The sequence below is a fragment of the Cavia porcellus genome, unplaced genomic scaffold, assembly GCF_034190915.1.
Source record: "Cavia porcellus strain 051 isolate PalLab524CR breed Dunkin Hartley unplaced genomic scaffold, mCavPor4.1 scaffold_2, whole genome shotgun sequence".
NCBI lineage: Eukaryota > Metazoa > Chordata > Mammalia > Rodentia > Caviidae > Cavia > Cavia porcellus.
In genome coordinates, this window is record NW_026947485.1 from 20,393,289 (window position 1) to 20,414,128 (window position 20,840).

Below are 20,840 nucleotides of genomic sequence, written 5' to 3' on the forward strand. Positions count from 1 at the left end.
TGGCAGCATATGCTTGTAATCCCAGCATTTGGGAAGTTGAGGTAGGAGGATTGCCATGAGCTTGAGGCAAAGCTCAGCTATATAGTGAGTTTAAGGCCAGCCTGGACTACATAGAGAGACCCTGTCTGAAAAAACCAAAAGAAAAGAAAAAGAACACAAAACAAAAATAATCCAAACATAACAGAAGGTATCACATACATAACCCTTACTTTTTTACTGTAAATTTTTACTTCATTGTAATAATAAGCAACTGTGGATCTCAGTACCTTTCTCTGAGGATTATAGGAAGCAAATTTTGTGTTTACCTATTTGTCATGATGAAAGGGAAGCTGTGTGCACCTGTTCAAAAGTGTCAAATGAGAATTTACACCACTATCCTTCATGGTTCAAGATGCTGTGAAATACACAAAGGCTGAAGTACAAGTAAAACATTCAGTATGTACCAATAGCCATTATCAATATTATATTTATTATGATACTGAACTGAAATCATTCATAGGTCAGCTGTTTTTAGCAGGGATTTTTCATAGTGATTGAAAGAATGTAAAAGAATTATGGAAAAGCAGTGAGTCAAAATAGGGCATAAAAATTTATCTCCTTATGGATTTGAATACTTATTATGCTTTCAAATTAGATATTTACCCTGGAACATCAGGTCCTTATTCTTATAGTAATAAATCAAATGGTATTATGAACAGACTTGTTGCTCCCATCTCTCAAACTAATTGGAATGTGGCATTCAACAATTGGTTTATCAGTTTCCAGTTGCATTAGTTACTTTTATCTCATTGCTGAGACAGACCACCTGACACCCAAAGTTAAAGGGGAAAGGTTTATTTAGGTTACAATTTGTCCTTAATCAACTAACTCCAAATCAGAGTGGCACCGCATTCCAGAGGAGAAACAGCATGACAGCAAAAGACAACAAAACAAACCACAGAAGAGAAGAACAAATCCTTTGTATTGTATCCAGTCTACCAGAATTAGGGTGGTTCCAATCCAATTAGTGAACTGATGTAACAATCACCCACCCTGCATCCCAGCATCCTTGATCCTAACATTGTACCCCTGTCAACCACATGCTGTGGATTCAGCCATCTCCAAAAAATTCCCATCTGAAACTGCACAAAGCTTTGGTAGAACATCCAGCTTCAAACATAACAGCAATTGATGTTACATTTGCTAACAGATCACAAGTTGATCCGTACAGGAACTGTACACAGGAATAAAGCAGAAATTCCAAAAATGTTGCAATTTCAAAATAGAGAATTGTGTAGTACAAGCATTGGATTTCAGAAAGATTTATATTGTCCTTTGACTTTTTTCTCTCTTTCTCACTCTCTTTCCAAAAGTTCTACAGCAGTTGCTCAGGTCTTGATCATTGGTTTAATTTTGCACTGGCAATGCTTCCCTTCTTACACAGGGCTATGTTAGTGGGAATCGGTGGGAGCTCATAGTTTTGGAAACACACTCTGGAATTGAAATAGGAAGTAGGTGTGCACATGTAAAGTTGGCTAGTGTGGCCCAACCTATCTTCTAGTCCCTCTCCAGATAGCAACTACCTCAGGGGGTGCCCCGAGGGTATATAAGACCAAGAGGAATGAAAAGAAACACCTTTTCTTTTTTCATCCTTGTTTTGCAGATGGGAAACTCAAAGTTGAGTTTCCTTACTCCTTTGGAGTATAATTCTTAAGCACTGGAACTTGTTCAACCTTCACACTCCGAGGAGGAGCTGTTTAATATTTTTCTTCATGTACACATGCCTATTCCACCATGAAAAATCCCTGTTAAGTACAGCAGACTATGAATAGGCATGAGTGGGATGCAGGGAGAGCTGTTAATTAGGAAACTATTTTACACCTGGGTTTATACTATAAGAGAGGAAAAATGGTCAAAGGTATCTTATGTTCAGACTTTCTTTGCCTTAAGAGACAAGTCTGACTTGTGTTCCAAGTGTTGATGTGAGCTGCCAGAAAACCAGATGCCTCTGGTCTTTAAGGTGAAATCTGATGCATCTACCTTGTCCTCCATACCCTATGGACCAGACTTCCAAGCCAAACCCAATGAAACCACTACTGGGCTGTCTCCACCTCTATCTCACTTTGTTAAAGCTCTTCAACAGCAACACCCCTGTCAGGAGGTGGATAAAAACTTTGGCCCTACCTGAACCCATAAGTCTTTTGCTCTCAATGACCTCCAAGAGATCAAACAAGATCTGGGAACGTTTTCAGACAACACTGCTAAGTATATTGAGATCTTTATGGGACTTACGCAGACTTATAAACTGGACCTGAAAGCTATGATGTTGTCCTTAAGTAAAATATTGACTTCTAGTGAGAAACAGGCAACATTACAAGCTACTGTTACATTTGGAGACAAATATCATACTGTTAATTTTAAAAGACCAGAAGACAGAGAACGAGGGAAAAAAACCAGTTCCTCCTGGAGCCCAAGCACTTCCTATACAGGTGCCTACAGTCTGTCCCTGTAGAAGGAACAGTTACATGCAGCTACCAAAACAGCAGTCGTGTGAAAGAAATATCTGTGGCTGTAAAAAGAACAATGAGAAGGCGGTGTAGGTCCCTTTTTAAAAACATTTTTTGCCTCCACTGGTGAAAAAGTGTTTTTTCCTTCTGATACTTACTCAGCGATCTCTGTTAATTGATAACCTATAGGAAAAGTGTTACCTAGTCTATTTATAGTTATGAACCTAAAAACTGTAAAAGTGTTGTCCTGGTTCAATTTGGCCAGTACATCTGAGAGTGCACTCGGACTTAAATTAATTATTTTGTGTTTTTGTGTTTGCCCATCTGTCAGTTCCGTGTGTGTTCATGAGCTGTTAAAGCCCCTGTTGCTGCTTCATTGAATACAAATATTTTTTGAGCTCCAGCATTTCTTCTTCTTCTTCTTTTTTTTTTTTTTTTGGTTCTTTCTGACATTTCAATGGAAAATCCATCTTGTAGGTTTGCAGGGTAGCCGAACTTATTTAAAACACTAACAAATGAGGACTGAGAGCCTCAAGGTTTACATAGGAATACAAGTCTTACATTTTTAAAACACAAAGGTTACATATGATTTAAGTTAATATGTATTTCTAATGAATCCTAACTTGTAAGGATACATTACCCTCCAAAAGTTTTATTTGCATTGGCTTATAGATAAATAAATATCCATGACATTTCAGATACTTGTGGTTCATATAGTTTAACAGTAAGGTAAGACTGAAGAGTCCTTTAAAGTTAGTAATGTATTTCCATCCAGGTTGTTAGATAACCAAGATCATATAAAAAATCAGTCTTATAAATGCAACTCAATTATTGTCTGTGTACCATAATTAAAGAGGTCTTCTTGGCCAACAAAACATATACAGCTTTAAATAAATAGTATCTGTTATGATGAATGTTATAAAGTAGTTGCTTTTAGTTATAATTAAAAGATTAAATTTTCTATATCAAACAATATGGCTTTCTAAAAATATGTACGTGCTCTTGGTTAAACTTACAAAACTACATTTAAAAACAAAGACTCTATATTTTACTAACATAGTGTTTTTCATTGTTAGACTTTTGGTCACTAAAAAGTGAGCTGTAATTGTTAGTACTTGAGTGTTGAATGTGTCTTAGTTACTTTCTTCTTGTTACTGAGACAAAATACCTGACACTCAAAGGGGGGAAAGGGGGCACCAAGGTGGCAGAGTGGTTCGCTGCAGAGAAAGAGCCTCTCCGAGAGTCACTATCCTGAGGTTGGAATAGAGCAACGTGAGGAAGACAAGAAGGATGGAAGTGGTCCCCCTGGATTCAGGAATAACAAGGAGCATGAACTGAAGCTCACAGAGAGAGTAAAGGGAGAAACTTCAATGAAGCAGAAGGAGGTATGTAGTGGTGCCTTCTCCCTGAGATGGGACTCACTGTGTAAGAAGAGTGATTCAAACCTGCAGACACATGGTGACTGTCCTGTGAGAGGACATCTAGACACAGCCTGTAACAATATGGGAAATGCTTTGGATGAAAACCTATTACCTTAGTTTGTGACATAACTTATATTATATATTTTATTTAGATACTGTGTGTGTGTGTTCTAAAAACAAGCTATGAGATAGGTCTAAATTTTGAAGTTAAATTTTTTTTTTTTGCTACCAGAAATTGAACTCAGAATCTTGCACTTGTAGGCAGATCCTTGTGCCACTGAACTTAAATTTATGGGGTTAAGACTACGTAAGTTTGGTACTTACAAAATACCTAATAGGTATTCTCTTTTATATGTGTCCTAGACCTTAGACATATCAAATGATCAAAATTTTAAGTTTGGTCCTGACATCTAAACTTGATTGTCACTTGTTGGTTTTCATCAGATGGGTGTTTTTGTTGTTGTATAGATGAGATACACTTGTGTATTTTGGTAGTGGGTCTGTTGGTGTTCATTAACACTGTTTCCTAAATTTATCATAACTATAAAGATGTCTAATTCTTTTCAGTATGGTTTCATGTCATAAAACGTGTTGAAGGAGTCTAAAATTTGTCTTAAGAGTAGAAACTAAACATATGTGAAGATTTCTATGTTGCTGCTACATTAATTATTGTTAACCTCACAATGTATCTAGTGGTATATTTGTGTTTCTCAGGTGTACAGGCCTTCAAAGATACAGGGTTGGAAAAGGTCTTAGCACACTGGTGGCTTCTAGCTAAAGTTGTTTATGATAATAAACTCTTTTAGGCTCAAGCATCTGGCTTCCTCTTACATGTGTCGCAGCTGTTTGTGATGAAATGTACACGCCAGTCCAACGTGAGACAGTCAGCCAGATGACGTGGATACTTTTTGAAGGACTGTGCTTCAAAAAGTTATGCTATGATTGTTATGTGTCTGTTATATGTGTTACAACACTTAAGAGATGCTCAAAAGCTGTGCAGTCTGGGCAGTGTTACTCTGACAATTGAAAGGTGGGACATTAATAACCTGTAAGTACATCTATGCAGATTCTTCTTAGATGACACTATTAAAGGATGACAAATTTAGGGAAAAGATTTTATGTCAGATAATAGACTAAAAGTTCCTGTCTACTAAGCTGGGAATTTAAATGTATTTCAAATAATAACAAAACCTAATAGTCTAATATAATAATGTCATTGTAATTGTTATACTAAAATGTTGTGTTGCCCTTGACTCCAATTGTTATCTGCTAACATTCTACAGGGATTCAACTTCTATGACAGTAGTGACTGGTAAGGAAATAACAGTTTCTTGGTCACATTATATATTTCAACTCTTCTCCTAGGGTTCAACAACTGAGGTTTGAAGCCCAGAGCCAGAAAAACTACTGGGCTAAAAGGACTTAATAGTTTATCCCTGTTCCTCTAATACCAACAAAGACTGAGGACATAAAGGGACCTTTTCTGGAGGTTTTTATAATTTTGGCTCATCAAAGTTATAAAATCTCTTGCACTGGGAGATTGTTGGACCCCAGAGGACAGGTGTCAACCAAAGTACAGTGTGCTAAAAAGGAGAGAGAAAAGTCTGCACACTTCTATCAGAGGCCACACGGTCAAGCGTGCCTGTGGCTGCTGACCCTGCCAGAGCAGCTGAGACTCTGTTCATGGTTCCAAAAGTAACCTTGAAGGGGCTTCATTGATGTTGATAGGTAACAAGGGATTAATTTTGATTAACACAGGTCTCACTTTAACTTGATCTTAAACACACAGCATAAAAGTATAAATAAGAGATGTATAAAAATAATACCAGAGTAATAAAGGCTAGATATAGAAAGGGGGCTCCAAGCACTGACCCCTGCTGGCAATTTCCAGCTCACTTGTAGCTGACCATTGTTGTGTTTCAGTGAAAAGAGAAACCTACATTGAAAGCTATAAAAGCTAAACAAGAATTCTGTAAATCCTTAGCTAAAATTGTCCTTCAAAATCATCAAACCTTGTATCTTCTTAATGTTAAAAGTGGGAGAATTTAAATTTGAGACAAATATCAGACTTACAGAAAACTTCTGTAAGGAGAGAGATCTAGGTTTTGATGGCTATTCCAACCCTTAAAATGATGTCTGGGTGTGGCTCTTCTCTCAGTCTGCCTTTCTGTTCGAATGCTCATGCTTTGGCCATGTATCATTTAGCCTCTTGGAAAAATTTATTTATTCTCACTTAAAGACTGCCAGATTCCAAAGAAACATGCAGATGGAACCAATGACAAACATACCAAACTTCTTTTACCAGGATTCACCATCTCAGTCTTGTTAAGGGAGTTCATCCCTGCTATACCCCAACATGTCCTTTATCCAAGGCCCTTTGGGTTGGCTTTAAGGAGAAGGTCCCACTGTAATCTACCCCAAACCAATCCTTCACAGCTTGAAGCAGCTGGATTGAAACTATGCCCACTCTCCCTAACCACAATTAGGGATAGCTCTTTGCAGGTGAGGGGCTAGAGTTTGTGTCTGGATGTCTTTTCAAAGTCCCATGCAGTCATGGGGGTGGGGGTTTCAGAGGTGGCTGAATCTGTAGTTTGTGACTGATTCATGGTCTAATGTGGGGTTAAGGGTGTGAGTGCTGCACCTGCCCCGGGGGAGGAGCCTTGCATTCATTACAAAGGGAGGGAAAGAGGCTTGCTCTCCCTCTTTTATATCTCCCCTCTTTGGTATCTTCCCTCTTGAACTATTGCTTCTCTGGCATGTGCCACCCTGCCCTGAATCCAGCCAATTATGGATTGAAACCTCTACAAACTGTGAGCTAAATAAACCTCTTTTCCTCTCTAATTTTTGGTATCAGGCATTTTGTTCCAGCAACAAGAAAAGTAACTAAAATGGGGGGATATTATATGCAGCTAAGTCAAAGAAGGACTGAGCTTTCAAGGGAGTCAGTGAAAAATAAAGATATTAGCATTGTGGTTAGAAGTGTATTTGAAGACCAGTCCTCAAGATAGAGATACACAGGCCAGGGCTACATGCCTCCCTAAGATATAACAGTAACTTGAGTTTGTACTGTAATTAGTACAACTTGGTCCAGAAAGTTTCGCTAGACATCAGTCACCAGGGTGGTTGACCAGAGCATCCAGGCTCATCTCTTTCCAAATATGTCTTGCTCTTTCCATGTACCCACACTGGGTGACTTGGTTCCCTGTTGAATCAATAGTAGCTAAGCAGCTCTATTTGTAATCCTATAGGTGAACTGTAGTTTGACCCATGTGGTACCCACATTGTGGCTTTGCTGTATAAACTATCCCTGACAAAGGACCTCAGTAGCAACCTGCTTTGGGGACCCCCCTATCTCTCAGGAGCTCTCACAATAAATCTTTCTGACTCTTAATGTCTGTTGTTCTTTAGAACTCATTCTTTGATTTCAGGGACACAAACCTGGCGCAGGTTGGGAGTTATGTTTCTCCTGTATCACAAGGCGGAAATGGTGTGATGGAGTTCAGGGCAGATGAAAAGCTACTCATGACATGGTGGCCAAGAAACAGAGCAAAGAAGGCAGGCGTCAAAGAGGAAGATGTACCCGTCCAGGTCACGCCTGTCTCTTCTGTCCAGACCCTGCTACCTCACAGCACAGTTAGCTGATCATATTCAGGTGATTCCAAATGCTTAAACCATAACAAAACTAAAAGTAGATGTTTGCTTCTCACTGTATTTTCAAATGCACACATCACTTACCTAGTGATTAAAATAATTTCTTTTAGGCATTCCTGTGGGGAATCATGGTTATTTTAGCATTGTTTCTTTAAAAATGACATTGCAGCTGAGTGATAAGTCTATAGTAGAACATTAACTGCACTTTTATAAGCCATGCTCAAAAGCCATGCATGCATCACTAGATCATCTAACAGCTTGTTATACGTTAAAGGATACGCTTTCTTCCTCTATTACAATCTAACATCAAAAGTCCCCCACCAGAACAAACATACATATTTTATTCTGATCCCCTTGACTGCTGACATTGGTCAATATTTACACATTTGTCAACTAATTTCCCTCAGAGAGACTGTTTCTGGCAATGCCAAGGGCACTGAACCCTGCCAAATAAAAACATTACGTCCTTCTTCAAACAACACCTGAGTGTCCTCGGAACTGAGACGGATAACAATGGAACCATGTGACCTGATGAAATCATCCCTGGGATGACATTTCCAGATCCTTCCCGTACATTAAAATCAAATATAACGATCTCAGCCTTTCTCCCTCATTATGAGGTCTTCTCTTGGACTCGCCTGCTGCTGTCTTACTGTGCAATGATAAATTCTTAAATTTTCTATATTCCTTGACTGTTAGTGGTAAGTTCTTTTTTAACACCTACAGCACCAGCCTTTGCTAAACTGTACCTCAGTTGACAATTTCTTCTGTCAATTTACCCCCCTAACTCAAATTCTTACAATTCCTTATAATCTGGATAAGATCTCCAGAGTTAGGATAAATATAACACTTTGTAACAAGGAAAACTTAAAGGGGAGACATCTATAGGGAAAAACTTGAAAGTTTTGGGATCTCCTGAATAATTCAGCTGCAAAGGCTTCTTAAAGAAATGACTGATCACTGCTGACATTACCAAAACAAAAAAGGAACCATTCTCCTGGAACGCTCTGTGAAAACATCTGTTTGAAGTGCAGACATATAGGATGCTGAGGTACTTTCTACTAATTCTAAAGCAGCAGTCTGCGGAGCCCAGTATGGGTGTACACACCTGCAATCCCAGCACTCTGCAGGCTGAGGTGATAGGGTGGCAAATTTGAGTCCAGCCTGGGAAACAGTGACTTAGTGAGGACCTGTCTCCCCCAAAAATCTGTGGCTCAGTGTGACGGCCCAAAGTTCAATCCCCACCACAAGAATGAAAGAAATAGAAAAGAAAAGAAACAAAACAAAGGAACTTCTCTGTAGCCTCAGACACTGCTGGACTTCAATCATCAACTCATCTTTCAGTGTCAGCTCAGTCAAAAGAATGACTGCCTTCTTAGTGAACGTTTGTGGCCAGGCTTTTCTCAGGCCTCCTCTAAAAATTTAATTATAAATAACTTAGGGGAAAGTCTTGAACTGATGAGTTACCATTTCAATGGTCAAAGTTAATAGCAGGCCTCTGGGCATCTCTCTCATCTCCGTGAAGCTGTCAGCAGGTGCCTCTAGTCGCTCTCCTGTCGTCTCCTGTCTGTACTTGGCATCCTTCTCTCCCCAGCCTCTAGGATCCCTCCAGTTCTAGAATATGCTTATTCTGATTGTCTTTTCCCATTTCCTCTTCCTGTCCAGCTTTCTTCCTCCTGTACCCTCATAAATAAATACTCAACTTCTGCCCTGTGTTAGGATGTGTGCTAAAGTCCTGGTATTTAGCAGAGACGGATGATGCTTGCTGGCGTATGTATGTATCATGCTTCCCTTTGTCCCAGTCTCTCTACTTTGTTTTATTTTTCTTTCTACTTCTTGGACTTGTGTTAACTGAGTATAATTTAGGATTAAATTTAAAGGATATCACATGCGTATTGAATGTAATGTTCTACTTTCAATCCTACATTTTAATGTTTTTTTTTCCAAAATCCAATATAAAACAATAACTAAAGTTAATTAAATAGAGTCTTCGGCATTGACTATATATTCAGAAACATTATTAATTCTCAGCAAAGTGTAGTGAGGTGATTCACATCAACTTGTCTCATTTATTTCTTCATTTTTGTCATTATCATTAGTGTTGTTTTTGCTCAAGACCTTTGCACTGAGTTACACCCCCAGCCTTTTAGTTTGTTTTTAGTTTTTATTTTGAGACAAGGTCTCACCAAATCTTTAAGTTGCCCAGGCTAGCCTTGAATTTACAATCCTGCTTCCTCTTCCCAGAATGCTAGGCTCACAAGCATGTCTGGCTAGTCTTACACCATTTTGGGTTAAATTTTGTTACCAAATGAATCTCAGGAGTACACTTAATAAGATTATTTTATAATTTTCAGAACTTTAAATTTTAGAATAAGGATTTAAAAAATTTGGCTTTCTGAGTAAATACCAGGCATATAATAGGTAATTGTACTTTATTTTATTGGTATCTAAAGTCAAATCAAAACATGTAGATCATGTAAAGATAAAAGCAAATTTGTTTGTTTTGTTTATTAAAAACAAGAAGATATTTCCTTTTTCCTTAGAGCATTTACTTTAAGCACTTATAATTGAAAATGTTTTCCTTCTGTTCTTGAGCTGTATGTAAATGCTTTTGAAACACTCAGTAGGCATGTCATCAGCTGCACCATCTAGGAATGACACTTTGAAGAACCTGGGAGCCAATTGTTTTGAAATATAAATATCACAGGAGCCAGCACCCCTCTGCCTCAGCTATGGAGCCTCCATGAGTGGCCACCTTTTTCCACCATGCAAAACTATCTCCTCTCATACAGAAAGATGTTAGTTGTTCCTTTGGGAAAAGCCCGTTAGCTCTGATAGATTCTCTCCTCCTGCATATGCCAAGTACTGCTTTCAACTCTTGTATGAAGATTAGTTGTTACCTTGAAAACCTGTATTGAGTCATAGCAGTTTGGCTAACATCATGGGTTGAATGTGGTTTGCTCCTCAAAGGTTTGTGTGTCGGGCCTTTGGTCATCATGTGGTGGTGTTCAGGTGGTACATGGTGTGACATGGCTAGGACACTGGAGATGCTACCCTTGGAACAGGTTAAGGTAGGTCTTATTGGATTCTGTTTCTGGGACAGTGGTTAGGAGGAGTGAGCCTTACTGTTGATTTTTTTCTCTAGTTTTCTATCTTACCATAGGATCCCTTTTTTCCTTTTTTTTTTTTTGATACAGGATCTTGCCATGTGGTGCAGGCTGGCCTTGAACTCACTATATAGCCCAGATTGGCCTCAAACTCACAGCAATCCTTCTGCCTCAGCCTCCCAAGTATGGAATTACAGGCATGCACCACCACACCAGGTAACATATGATCACTCTTGCACAAGCTACCATCATGACGTTATCCACCATGAGATCCTCAACAGAGGTCAGCTGATGGGGCTGCCCAAACTGTGAGCTGATTATCTCTTTCTCCCCCTCCCTCCCTCCTTCCTTTCTGTTCTTTCTTTATTAATCTCTTCTCTTCTTTTTTCCTCTTCTAAGTACTAGAGATTGAACCCAGTGGCCATTGAGCTGCATCCCCAGACCCTAACCTCTTCTGCGTACATTATTCAACCTCAAATATTTTGTTATAGCAACAAAAAATGGACTAATGCAGCTGCATAAGGCAGTGAGATTTCTTTGTCTCTGCAGTGTCTTATTACATTGCCTGTGATGTGCTTTATATTCTGGTTCATTGCTTATCTAATAATTAAAGTGTTTTCTTTCTCTCCTACTTTTGTGGATATTTCAGAGAAGATTTTGTTTTTAATTATATTTCCTCATAATTTATACCATGAAAAGTCACCACATTTTAAAGATAATGTTTAGTTAACTTTAATTCTGTCCTAGTATAATTGTGGTTTGCTCATGGTAATTTTCAGTTAATGTTAAATTAAAATAAATGCATAATTGCATTTATTTGCTAATGATGCCATGCTATTTATAAAGGCCTTTTATGTTCCATAGCCTAAAAGTAATATATTGAAGCTTGGTACAGAGTCATACACCTGAAATCCCAGCTACTAGGGAGGCACAGACAAGAAGATTCTGAGTTCAAGACCAGCCTGGGCAACATAATGAGACCTTGTCTCAAAAAACAAACATGTGGAAATAAAAGCTATAAGTAATACGTTGTATGTAAAGGCTCGAATTTACTACTGAGTCCAGGCAGTTGAAAGGTGTCCTTTTTAAAAGTAATACTTGTGACTCGAGTATCACTCCATGAGACAGAGCGCAGGCAGAAGTTCCACGGGTCATTTCACTGCAGATATGTGAGCTGTTGTAGGTATTATAAATCTGCAGGCATTTTCAAGATTTGCAGCTTTGTTCTGTTAAACTGTCTTTAGCTACATGCAAAAGAACAGCTGTCTTGAGGACCTTCTGGTGACACCCTGTGAATCTAGAGAAGGGGCAGGGTTTCACGACTGGCTCCATCCAGCGTTTGGATTCTGTTACCCTCTCATTCCATTGGCCGTGCTGCCCTGTGTGGCATCCTTCTGAGGCTGCTTTCCTGGAGATGATATGTATGTGCCCTGTTTTATGTCTGCCTACCGTGAGGGGAAACCTTTGCCCCAATACTTCAAGCCAGACTGCTGAGGCTCATTCTACTGCGACACCTCAGTTTACACCGCTCTCCCTGAATCAAAGCCTGTCACTCGGGCCACGAAGTCATCCTAGAGAGTAGGATCAGCTTCTTCTGAGTGGCAAGTGCTGCTTTTGGAAAACGGTGTTTTGCTTTCTTTTAGCAAGGTGGTGGTGGAAGTCAACAGATACAAAGCCAGCACCCAACTCATGATGTACAGTATAAGTCACCAAGTCTGTTACGTAAAACCGTGCAGCACAGAATCTAGTGGGGCAGACAGAAGTTGGTTCCATGAGGTTCAAGGGAAGACTCGTGCTGTTCTTGTCCTGTTTACCTTCTCACTCTGCTATGAGCACAGCAGTGATGACTCATTAGCCTGTGACACACCGACTTCACAGGAAGACCAACCTGCAGTAGTTTACTCTAGAAAATGAGCTGTGGAGGGTGACTGATGCATGCAAGAGCCAGTACAAGTTTTTTGTACGTCTTTCTGTGTATCATGACCTGCAGTCTTAATCTTTCCTTCCCTTCCCCTTCTCTCCCTTCCCCTTCCCTTCCCTCCCCTCCCCTCCCCTTCTCTCCTCTCCCCTCCCTTTCCCTTCCCTTCCCTTCCCTTCCGTCTTTCCTTTCCTTTCCCTTCCCTTCCCTTCCCTTCCCTTCCCTTCACTTCCTTTTCCTTCCCTTCCCTTCCCTTCCCTTCCCTTCCCTTCCCTTCCCTTTCCCTTCCCTCCCCCCCCCTCCCCTCCCCTCCCCTCCCCTCCTCTCCTCTCTTCTCTTCTCTTACTTTTTTTCTTCAGTACCGTAGTGAGAATTTAACCAGGGTCACCATACTGAGCTATATCCCCAGCAGTTTTTTAATATGTTATTTTGAGACAGTGTTAGTAAATCAGTAAGTTTTGCAGGCAGAATTTGAATTTTTGATCCTTTGCCTCAGCCTCTCAGAGTGCAAGGGTTACAGGCGCATGCCATCATGCCCAATGACCTTAGGAATCTTACACTGAGATATTCACATCCTTGGATGATAGAGTCTCTGTCAACCTGAACCATGTGATAAAATGGTACAGAAGGCTTTGCCATTCTTGCTGAAACAGCATAAGTAAGAAACTTTGGCTTTATTAATCTACAGTTAGGGGGTGAATATTGCATCATAATCTAGCCAAGGCTGTCTAGAGTAGAACTGCTATTTTCCAGTAGTTACTATACAAAGGTCCACCTAAGAATAATATTCTTTTTTTTTTTTGTCTTTTTCCTTTTTATCGGTACCAGGGATCAAACTCACGACTGCCTGCTTGTAAAGCAGGTGCTTATGCCACTGAGCTAAATCCCCAGCCCCAAGAGTAATATTCTTAAGAGCACAAATAAGCTAGATTGAAAATACAGCTTTTTGCCATTAAATTGAGAATTTATAATGTTTTTGTATTCACATATGACTTTCACATTTCTTGACTTTTTTCTGTGTGTTTTATTCCTTTTCTTCCTGACTTAATGATGTATTGGAAAAGAGATTTTCATTGCAGGTTATAGCGGAGCAAGGTGCGGTTGGAACTATGCAGTCTAACCCATGACTAAGGAAGAGATTTATTGACTCTCAAACCACATTTGCATCATGCTGTATGTCAAAACTGTTTCTCTGAATAAATACAATAGGTTTCTCTGTTAAAATTAAGCCATATTTCCTATGATTTTCTAAAAAGAGGAGACCATAATTAGCCTTTCTTTTAAAAGAGTAAAACAGTGTACTGCATTTTATTTGAGATAACTGGTTAGATCTTAATATTTACTTTATGCTTGCCAAGAAACATGAGAATGATTTAAAACTCTTCTTTATTCTATTTAGTGAGTTATTCTAACAAACTACAAATCTAACACCATATATTTCTGGAAAATAGCACGGGAATATTTTATTATAAAGAAGTTCAAGAGTTGGTCATATAGCTTAGTGGTAGAATATATAACTAAGGAGCCAGGGATATAGCTCAGTGGCACAGCACCTGCCTGGCAAGCACGAGGTCCTGAGTCCTGACTCCCACTAACAAAGGGGGAAAAAAAAATAGAATGTATAACTAGTATGTGTGAGGCCCCGGGTTCAATCCTCAGATGGGGGCTGGGGGGTCAGTTACAAAAAAGCATTTTTTTCTAACTGAAAGCCCAAGGTTACAACAAATATATCTTGAAATGTGACAAGGCTTGGTATATTAGAGATTGTATTAGGGGGCCCCAAGTCACCCTCAGGCTTGTGATTTACTGGAAGAATTCACAGGGCTCAGAACAGCAGCTGAATGCTTGGTGATCTTTATTTACAGGGAAAGGATACAAACAAAAGAAATAGGAGTATCCAGGTATAAGTTTCTCGGGTTAGGGTTACGGTTAGGATTAGGGTTAAGGTTAGGGTTAGCTCCAATCGGACTCCTATGGGATTTGCTTAATTCTCCAACAGTAATGTGTGATAACTCATGCAAAATGCTTTGAATTACAAAAATCCTTGCTGTCCTTGGTATCCATGGCTTGACTGGAGCTCAATCATGTGTCCTGGTAGTGCCAGTGTGACAGATCACAGCTCCAGTCCCTACTCCTGAGCCTCACCACAGCAAACAGCCATGCACCACAAACACATCATGTTCCAAGAGCTTGGGTATGCAAAACCACTTCACAATCTCCAGGTAGGATGTGCCTCGGGCTCAGGAGCTATTTTCTGGCAACTGGCCTGAAGACTGGCTTGCCCTTGGGATGGGAAGGACTTAAAGACCAGCTTTATGGTATTTAAAATGGAACTGAGAACATAAGAAATTATAACTCATAGGAGTGTAATAAAAAGAAATAAAGAACTGTGTGCAAACAATTTTCATATTTTATTCAAGAAGTTATGGAAAGTTGGGTTTGAGCCTTGTAATAGACATCTGACAGCTTAAATGTTTTATTCATTGTCTCATAAATTTGCTGAGTACTAGGACAGAACAAAATGTTTAGTGATACAAATAGGCCACCTCTTCTTGCAGAACTGACTGTGTATTAATAAAAAGCAGAGACAAGTTGAAAGGCCTGGATAGAAAGTGTGATAAAGATACTGGTCAGGTTAATGCCAGTAGTTGGTGTAAGAGAATTTTAGATGGCCGATGTGACCAGGGTAATGGTGACTGCCAGTTGTACCAGCCATTTGCTTCATTCTGGCTGAAGGACAGTAAGTGGAAGGTGCATGGGCCCCTTATTTTCCCTGTGGCACTAGGGATGAATCCAGGCTTTATACATGTAAATGCTCTTCCACTGAGCTTAACCAGTACCTCAGGGATCATATAGTAGTTAGTTTTTTGTCACCATGATAAAATAACTGATAAAAAAATTTATAGGACGAAAGACTTATTTTGGCTCACGGTTTCAGAGGTTTCTGCTCATGGACATCTGGGTCTGTTGCTTTTGGGCCACGAGGAGGCAGAGCATCCTAGCAGGGGCCTGTAGTGGAGTGGAGCTGCTCACCTCATGGTGGACAGGAGGCACTGGGAGCGAAGTGGCCAGAACAGGGAAAGATGTAGTCCTAGAGCCCAGACCCTCAGGACCGGTTCCTTCAGCTAGGTACCACCTCCCAAGTTCCAATGCCTCCCATGATGACAGCAAATTATGAATCCATCAGGAGATTAAACTGTTGATGACATTGGAATCCTCATGATCCAATCACCTTCCAAAAGCCCCAACTCTGACCACATGAACCTTGTCAGGAGATTTTAGATCCAACACACAGCGGATGGGTTTTGAATGGAGCTTTGAAGGGCTTGTGTATATTTTACCATCTCTTACTTCCTCTGACATGGTAACACAGAAATTGCATCAGTGGCTGGATACATAGGGAGGACAGCTGTTCCGACTCTCAATTTTGCACGTGTGTGAATAAATTTTTGTACTAGTATAACCATGAAACTTCTGGGTCAACATTTTTGTTGTTGCATAGTGTGTCCTATCAGACTGGTACATTGCCTAATGAAGACCTAGGAGTCAAGAAAAATTCCAGCCTCTTCTCTTCTCTCCTCTCCTCTTCCCTTTTTCCTCTTTTCTTTTTTGAAAAAGGGCTTATTGTTTATTCATGCTGGTCTTGAACTCCCTATGTAGCCCAGGCTGGCCTCAAATTTGTGGCAATCCTCCTGCCTCAGTCTCCTGAGTGCTGGGATTACAAACGTGTTCCTCCACCACCGGTGAAAAGTCCAGCTCGAAAAGAATACCAGGAAATTAAAATCAGTTCATTGCAACTTGATCAAAAAATGCTTCAATCAAGGGGCTGGGGGTTTAGCTCAGCGGCATAAGCACCTGCCTTGCAAGCAGGCAGTCATGAGTTCGATCCCTGGTACCGATAAAAATGAAAAAAAGACAAAAAAAAATAAATAAATAAATAAATAAAAATAAAATAAAAAATAAAAAAAATGCTTCAATGTCCATTGGAAGAGTTAGTTGAAAGATAGGTGTGCTCTAGGCTTTTAAAAGCTTTGGGAGGGATTCTAATAATACATTTACATAATTCAATATATTTTGAAAATTTGCAAACCTCAAATAATTTAATCCCAAATAGTTAAGTCTGCTAATTCTCTGCTTGGAACTCCTCTGTCATACTTTTCCTCATGCCAGATGACTTTGTAGATGCTGTCAATATTTGAGTTAATTAGGAGGCCCACTGAGTTGGGGGGAGAGTTAACTAGGTCTAAGTTGACATCGTTATGTGCCTGCATTTGCTTCCATTTCTAGTTATGACATGGTTGGTCCCACGAATGAATGGCTCTCCAGACCACTCATATGTCACTGTGTCCATTCATCCCATGAAACATGAATGTTCAACACCAAAGATCATAAAGAACTTTACCGGAATGGTGTTTAGTCTGAAAGAGGACTCCACTGCCTCCTGTGTTACTGTCCTTCTATAGTGCTATGATTTATGTCTTGAGGTCCCTGAGAGCCTTGCGTGCTTACAGGTGGGCTTTGAAAGGTGACTGAATTATGGGGGCTGATGGCTGACTTGCTGTTTGGAGGAGGCCCTGAGAGAAGCAGCGGGTCACTGGTAGTGTGGCCTGGGTGGGTTCATCTCCCTGCCCATTCTCCTCGACTCATACCCTGCTTCCCATCTGCCATGTTTTCCTTTGCTTTAGAGTCAGCTGACTATGGACTGAAAAGCCAGCCAAAATAAACTTCCCCTCCCTTAAGGTGCAGGTGTTCGGTTCGTGTCTAAGCAATGAGGAAAGTGACTAAATCATGCAGCCTCCTCCCCATAAATCTACACTGGCTGTGTTACTTGGTTTTGACCCGAAAAATGTTGTAGACGGAGCTGGGTGACTTCTGTGGCTGAGTCGGGAGTCTTGGGGCTTCTCGGAACATTACTCCAGGTGAAGCAAGACATCAAACCAGACGTCCAAACACCCCCCAGACTGCCACGGCAGGAGGCAGTGACCCAGAGATGCAGGGCAGCGTGCCATTCCTGCTGTGGCTTCAGAGAGGCAGAGGGGTCAGTTTGTGCTTCCAGCCACTGAGCATCTGGGCATGGCTCTCACTCCACCCTCCATCTGACTATTGCAAAGCGAGGAGCTTGGAGTGAGCAATGCCAAGCTGAGTCCCAGAAATCTGCAGAAACTAAAGAGATGTTCATTAGGTACCAGTGCAGCATGGGAGAAGAATCCAAAGAGCCGTGATGTTTCTTCAACTTCCAGCCAGAGCCTGGGTCTGTTTCCTCCTGCATGAACTGGTTTTGTGCTGTGAAGACACTGCCAGTGCAAGGGCCATCTGTCAGCAATGCCACCTGCCTCTTGGAGCAGTGAGCCACTCTGGAGGAACCTCAAGACCTTGCTGTTGAGAGCTTGAAAAGTCTTGAGGCGATGCAGGGCGGGAGGACAGACTGAATGATTTGCAGTGTGGTGAGGCTAGACCTTCCATACCAGCCTGGACGTCACCCAAACACCTCCAGTGACTCTGTTGGCTGCCCAAACCCTGCTCAAACCCTTGACCTGCCAAATTGTTACATATAGAAAATAGTTATTGTTTTAAATTTCTGGAAATAGATAATAGAGTCAAGGACTTTCCCCAAATTTATATAGAATTAAAAACAACAAAGTATGACAATACATTGTAAAGAAAGCTCGGCATGATGGTGCACGCTTTGAATTCCAGCAAAATGTGAGACTGAAGGGGGAGAATCACAAATTTGAGGCCAGCCTGGGCATCTTAGTGACTTAGGGAGACCCAGTTTCAAACCGAAAATAATTTTAAAAGAGCTGGGGGTGGGGGGCACTTGGGAGGTTGAAGCAGAAGGATGGCTTTGTGTTTGTAGTGAGACCCTGTCTCAACAAAACAAAACAAAACAAAACAAAACAAAACAAAACAAAACAGGGCTGAGGGTGTGTTTAATCCCCAGCACCACACACACACACACACACACACACACACACACACACACACATGTAAATAAGAAAAACTAACCTAAGGTTTTTTTTTCTGTTGTAGGGATTGGATCCAGGGCCTCATGCATGCTAGGCCAATTTTTCCACTCCCACTGAACTATATCCCTCGCCAAAAAAATAAATTTTAGTCCACTGTGTGAGAGAAAAGCCTGACTTGTCTTCTCATCTCTCTGTTGAAATTATTACAAAAAATAAACAGCCAAAAAAAAAGTAAGAAAAATATAGGATTCTTCACACATTATAAAGTAATTAGTTATAAGGCAGTTAAACACTGCATGTGAGGGAAATTTGTAGTATTTATCATTTGTCTGTAAAATTTGAAATTTGTTGTGTTTTCTTCCATTTAAAATAAATTTTCAGGAGGCTGGAGATTTAGATCAGTGGCACAAGTGCCTGTGTGACAAGCACAAGGTTGCAAGTTTGAACACTGGCTAAAAATACAAAAAAATTAAAAAAAATTTTTTTACTTATTTGTGTGAGGTTTTTTTGTGTCTTGTTTTTTCTTTTTTTGTATTTTAATATTATTTTTGGTTTGTCTGGTTTTGGTTTCTTGAGACAAGCTCTCACAACATAGCTTAGGCTGGCCTCAACGTGTATCCTCCTGCTTCAGCCTCCTAAGTCCTCAGATGAATGCCACCGTACCCAGCTTCATGTGCTTTTTTTTTCCTAAAGAGCTTCTGAAGATTTTGAGAATTCCATGTTTAAAGAGAGGATTTTATAAACTTTGAAAGAGAAGGGAATAGGGGGTGGGAATTTAGCTCAGCGGCATAAGCACCTGCCTTGTTAGCAGGCAGTAGTGAGTTCGATCCCTGATACCGATGAAAAGGAAAAAGACAAAAAAAAAAAAAAAAAAAAAAAAAAAAAAAAAAAAAAAAAAAAAAAGAGAAAGAAGGGAAAAAATACAAACTGTTACATAAAATGTAGAAGGAATCAGAATGTTTATACTTTTCCATGGCACTGGAATACAAATTATAATAGAGAAAAGCACTTTAGGTTTCTAACAATAATTTCCCAGGGGACCCACTCGGGACTCCTCTGTCTCTCTTTCTGACAGAAGCTTTCTTTCTCTCAATAAATATTTCTGCTGTTAACCTCCATAAAAAATAATAATTTCCCAGCTAGACTTTGACACACTTAGAATTCTGTCAAATCAGAGAAGTGAATAAAAGTATTTTTCTGATTGGTGTAGAAGGTCTTAAAAATTAGACCTAGCTCTTTATTTTAGGAAAGCACTAAGCAGTGTGTTCCAGTATATTTAAGCTGTGCAAACAGGATATGACTTAACGCTGACACACTTTTCTTTCCAAAAATGATGCCTGTCTGCCCTAGATTGTACCTGGTAGACTGCCAGAAATATCCACAAGACACAACTGGCACTGTTGGCAGAAACACCCGAAGCACGGGGACCTCTGAAATGAAATGACGGAGTGCCCCTTATCAGTCACATTTATTAACAAACCGCTATTATACTGAAGAAAAGTGTGTATAAAGTTATGGAGGACAAAATACAGTTTACTATTTTTCTCTTTAATAGCATTGCTTATATAACTTAAACCTCAGATTTTGGTAACTAGGCTGTATTTGTCTTATCTCTATTCTTTCCTCTAACTTTGATACTGGGGTTCAAACACAGGGCCTTTGAACTAAGGACATTCTCACTGCTTTTTTATTTTTTCTTTGAGGCGGGGGCTCACTGAGTTCCTAAGTTGCCCAGGATGGACTCCAATTTAGGATCTTTTTGCCTCAGTCTCACAACCAGGCAGCAACTGTCTAGGAACATTGCCATCCCCCAAAATGCAAGACTTTGATAGTTTTGATCTCCTGGCTTTGATAGCTTTGCTCTTTAAATATTCATTCCTAAACATTTTCACTAAAGCTCTTTTGTGCGTTAGTGTATCTAAATGGAAGAATGCAAGATACATTGTTGTTACTTCTGGTTTCTTTTCCTCCTCTTCTACTGCAAGATACAGCTACATTGTTGCAGTAGCTACATTTTATTCACTTCTGGCATTGGTTCCTTTCATCCTGTGAATTTCATGGTTTAGTTATGGGTTTAGACTGTGGAGGGCTGAGTTGTTTCCAGTTTGAAGGGTTAGCAAAGCACTGGGAGCTGAAACCAATTCTGTGAGTCTCACTGATAAGAGGCAGAAAGATACTTTTTATGTGATTTAAAATATTTAATCATCCTTGCAAATCCCAAATTGACTTCCATTTTCTCAAACTTAACGACAGTTTATTTAATAAGTTCAGCTGACCATCTTAATTATACT

General features: G+C 40.0%; 1 long non-coding RNA gene across 1 annotated transcript; it reads left to right on the top strand.

The window, feature by feature from the left end:
* The first annotated feature begins 6,591 nt into the window (after positions 1–6,591).
* LOC134473729 (uncharacterized) lies at positions 6,592–18,727 on the top strand. Its single transcript, XR_010044147.1, has 5 exons — positions 6,592–6,717; positions 7,336–7,559; positions 10,529–10,629; positions 10,756–10,881; positions 18,614–18,727. It is a non-coding gene; the product is annotated as an uncharacterized LOC134473729 (long non-coding RNA).
* The last annotated feature ends 2,113 nt before the right edge of the window (positions 18,728–20,840 follow it).